The sequence below is a fragment of the Chiloscyllium punctatum genome, chromosome 3 (genome assembly GCF_047496795.1).
Source record: "Chiloscyllium punctatum isolate Juve2018m chromosome 3, sChiPun1.3, whole genome shotgun sequence".
NCBI lineage: Eukaryota > Metazoa > Chordata > Chondrichthyes > Orectolobiformes > Hemiscylliidae > Chiloscyllium > Chiloscyllium punctatum.
The window spans coordinates 62,010,522-62,015,355 of record NC_092741.1 but is presented as its reverse complement, the minus strand read 5'-3'; the positions used below and the strand labels follow the sequence as shown (position 1 = coordinate 62,015,355).

The following is a 4,834-nucleotide window of genomic DNA, read 5'->3' as shown; positions in this document are numbered from 1 at the left end:
TGACTGAATTGATTAAAAATATCAAATGTGCCTTCAAAGTTGTTAGGGGGGGTGAGTGGGCAGCAGAATTGGCACAACATGTTAGAGTTCCCTACACCTGCTACACCACAGTGGTGAATGCCAGGTGCAAATAGGCATTTGCCTACTCCTGCACCTATTGTCTATTGTCTATTTTCCACATGAGAAAAAATGGGCACATTTTGTCTGATAGGAAATTTGTTGTGCAAGCAGCATAGGTACGAATCATGGGTCAGGACCATACAGAGGTCCTGGTCCAGCTGACTCCATGGAAATTATCCAAGAGATCAAAACTGTGCAACTAACTAGTTATTGAAACTCCACAAGAAAGTCTCTAAATCAGAATTGGAGTTGGAGTTTTCAGATGGCTCTGATTCACTAACTTTATTACTTAGTCAGGAAACATTAGAAAGATTGAAACCTGCTCCAAATTCTGGCTAACTGTAAAACTGCACACCCCCATCCAATTCACCACTGATATCCAACACCCCTCCTCCTCCAAAACCCACAACAGACATTGACCCCAAGCCCAGATCAACCCTCAAATTCCTCTAACCAATCCATATCAGGGGATTTAGGCTAATAAATATATTGAGGGATTGGATATTTCTAAGCACATTTTGACCTGTTTCAGATTGGCACTAATGAGGTATGAGATGAATTTGCTTCCTTTTTTTTTGAGCACAGGTGCTTTGGGGTGAAATGCTCTTTTACAGTAATATTCAATGGAAGCTGGACTCGACAATATAGAATTCATCCAGACGATGAGTTTTGCCAGATCTCACATGAGTAACTGCTTGGCTTCCCCTATGGGGAAACTGACAACCTTCATTGAGACCCAGATTCAACAGACCAATCAGTGGTTGTTAAACAGGTACTGAGCCCTTCATAAAGTATTCATGTATGTTAGATGATCTTAATTCCATCACCTGGTTAGCTGTGTGAGATCCCGGAGGATAAGTAGCAAAGTGACAACTCCATTGTTAGGAAGGCAAGCATAAGGTGGCATCTTGGAGTACAGTGGTAATTCCTCTTGGGAGGAGGGGTAGACAGCCAACGTGCATGATTTCTCAAATGTGAGATTTGTTTAAGCCATGATGCCTGTTGGTGTCTGGTTTGAATGAGGAACTTTTAAGTTCCCTCACACTTCTTTCCCTCACCCTTGCTTCAGATGCAGGAGCTTCATCCTGATGCCCTGCCTGCTCTGCTCCTTCTGATTTATCAGGAGCAGAGTGTGATTCTACCAGGACAGCTGTCGGCAAGGCCCCCCACCTTTTGCTGCACTAAGTTCTGCAACAGCAGATGACAATAATCCAGGAGCCCCACAAAGGTAAATATTGTGCAGCTCTGTTGGAGGCGTTCAGGCAATGGAACCACATCCTCAATCATCACCCATGTTGATGCATTATCTAAGTTGATTCATTGAGAAAGATTCCATTACAGTTGCTTAATCCCCATTAACTGCTCCCATTAGCTTTTATTTGCTATTTGGTCGTGAAATGAGACACGTGAGAGAAAGAATGGTGTATTTTGAGAATTAAATCAGGATTAATTTAAATTAAATTGGTAAACAGAGAAATCTTCTGTTGCTGTATTGCCATAGTCTTATCAGACTGTAGGGGCTGTTCTCTTATTAGAGAGAAGCCACTGGTGGGTGATTTAACCTGAGGGCTACCAGACCTTAGGCAAGGGAAGAGGAGTCCTTCATGGTAATCTCAAACCAGGGATGGGAACTGAACCCATGCTGTTGGCATCACGTCATTTTGTAAACCAATAATCCAGCCAACTGAGCTAAACTAATTCCCACAAGTTAGAGTTAGAAGTGTGTAAATGCTATGACCAATGAAAGGAATATTAGGAACAAACGACATTTTTCAAGATCGTAAGAAGTAATGAAATTTTGACATATCATGCAAAAATGGTGTCTGGTAAACATATGGGATTAGCTGGAGTTAACTAAGATAAAGTATTTCCACATCTCTCAGATTTAAGGCAATTGGCAGAAGTTCCAGAGTCAGTAAGTTGTTACGATCTGAAATACACTTTCTGAAAGATTGGTGAAACAGATTCAATAATAACTTGGACAGACACTTGAAAGGTAAGAGGTTGCAGGGATGTAATGAAGAGGTCAAGGGAAGAGACCAATTGAATAGCTCTTTTCGAATAACTGGACCAAGCCCCTTCTGTCCGTGTCTTTTTATGATTTTGTAAAATATCAAATATTTCACAAAAATAACCTATAAACTTAGCACAGAACATCATTATTTGATAAGTAACTAAATAACAGCTCTGCAGCTAATAGAAGAGTCAAATAAGGAAAGATGGGAGCAATTTTTAAAATATATTAATGATGACAAAGAAAATAAAATTATTAGTAATGGATAATATCCAGTTCAATGTGATTGCGATTAGTGAAATATCTAAACAAATGAAAGGTTCAGCAGTACATTACATTGATACCTCAATAGATCAAAGCCATAGGAGAGAGATCAATATTTGATAAAGATGATGGACTCACAGAAAAGTTAAAGGTACAAAGGACCTGCTTCTTAATAATATGAACATCAAATTACTGCATCAGACTCAATACCATGTACAGGGTATAGTATTTAACATCACTGGAAATTATTATTAATGTTCTGCTGAAGGTTACAGCCCTGAAATGTCATAAGGTGTGTTTTGAAATATTGACTCAGTTGCCTTTTATCTCCAATATCTTCTGCTGGCATTTTCTGAATGTGATATATCAATACATTCTTCCCATAAGAACCATGAATAAAACTTTTAATGGTATGCATATTTATATTCACAAAATGTTTTAATAAGCTACAACCTATAACAAATGACATGACAGAAATGTATTCAGTATTTTGTGATTTATCTGCTTCCCACATTTAACCCAATGAAAGCAATAGCCTCGATCCTCCAAGAAATGGCAAACATCATCAGAATGACATTGGGCTCATCTTTTTTTTATATAGTAACAGGAGAAGGCCATTCAGTCCTTCAAACCTGCTCTGTTATTCAATAGGATCGTGGTTGATCTGACATTCCTTACTTTCAATTACCTGCATTTTCCCTATAACCCTTGATTCCCCGACTAATCAAGAATCAAACTGAGCCTTAAATATAAAAAAAAGACCCTGCTGGTACATCTCTCTGTCACAAAGAACTTAAAAGGCTCTCAAACCTCTAAGAGAAAAAATTATCCTTCATTTCAATCTTAAATCGCTGCTTCTTTATTCTGAGATTAGGCCCTCTTGTCCTAGACTCTCTCATGAGAGAAACATCCTCTTAGTATCTAGCCTATCAGACCCTTTAGGAATCTTACATATTTCAATGAGAACACATCTGACTCTTTTAAATTCTAGCGAGTAGAATCCCAACCTGTTTAGCCTTTGCTTATAGGACATTCCCTCCATACCAGGGATCATCCTAGAGAACCTTCTCTGAACTACCTCTACTGAAATGATAGCTTTCCTCAAGTAAGGGGTCCAAAAAGGCTCACAGCACTCCACATGCGGTCTCACCTGCACTTAGTACAGTTGCAGCAAGAGGAAGGGAGGACAGTGTCGGTGCAGTGGAGTTCTGGAGCTGAAGATGGGATTCGTGGCCATTGGTCTGGCTGCGGCATTAGTTTTTTTCGTAACGTCTTCTAAGGCACTAAAAGAAGGGGAATGTGAAGTATGTTTGTCATTCTTGGAACGATTTTATAACTCCTTGAAAGAGCAAGATGTAGACTTCACTCCTGATGTTATAGAAGAACATCTAATCCAGCAATGCAAGGATATCAAGGGCAAGGAGAACCAATTTTGCTATTACATTGGAACAACAGGTGATGCAGCCACCAAGATAGTTAAAGAAGTCTCCAGACCCATGAGCAATCATGTGCCAGTTACTAAAATCTGCAAAAAACTGAAGAAGAGCGACAGTCAAATCTGTGATCTAAAATATGACAAACAGGTGGACCTGAGCACAGTTGATCTGAAGAAGCTGCGAGTTAAGGAGCTGAGGAAGATTCTGGATGAGTGGGGCGAGTCGTGTAAAGGCTGCGCGGAGAAATCTGACTTCATCAGGAAAATCACAGACCTGATGCCCAAGTATGCTCCCCTTGCTGCCAAATCACGGAACGAACTCTAGTGAAGCTCGAGGATGCCCTGCCTCCACTTCGTTATTGTACATTTCCATTGGTTTTCACTTGCCTTTTTGTATTTATTAATAAAAAGGGGACTTCAATGTCTTGAGATTTGCTATAAAATAAACTGATTTGTGGGAAAAAAAAGACTTCTCCACTCTAAGATCTGTGCAACAGGGGAAAAAAATACACCCGATGCCACCCTCACCCTGATGGCCACCTTTGTGTGTGGCTGCATCAAGCTGTGCGTGGATCCCCGGTACGCAAACATCAAGTGTCACTACGTACTGAGGTTCTACCTGTCCCTGGTGTTGCAAAGGATGGGCCTGGCCTCGCTGCCGCGGAATGCTCCGAATAGTTGGACCGTTCCATATCACCTGTCTTTTGTGGAGAAGTTTATGAAGAAAAACACCTTTGACCACAAGTCCATCAGGAAGTGGTCGACACGTAGTGTCCTTGAGACCCTTTGGGAAAAGGAGAGGGCGGATCCTATCGAACGGTTCCCTGAGCAGGCTGTCAAAGTCATTTGGCAGAATGCCTCATCACCAGAACTTTCCAACAAGCACCAACACATGGCTTGGCTGGTGGTGAGAAGGGGTCTGCCTGTGGGATCCTTTATGTATGCCTGGACTTTCTCCTGCACCGCACGCTGCCCTCGAAGTGGCTGCGGGGGGACGAGAC

General features: G+C 41.2%; 1 pseudogene; it reads left to right on the top strand.

Moving 5' to 3' along the window:
• Positions 1 to 3,580: 3,580 nt before the first annotated feature.
• Positions 3,581 to 4,300, top strand: LOC140454703 (mesencephalic astrocyte-derived neurotrophic factor pseudogene; annotated as a pseudogene).
• Positions 4,301 to 4,834: the final 534 nt, after the last annotated feature.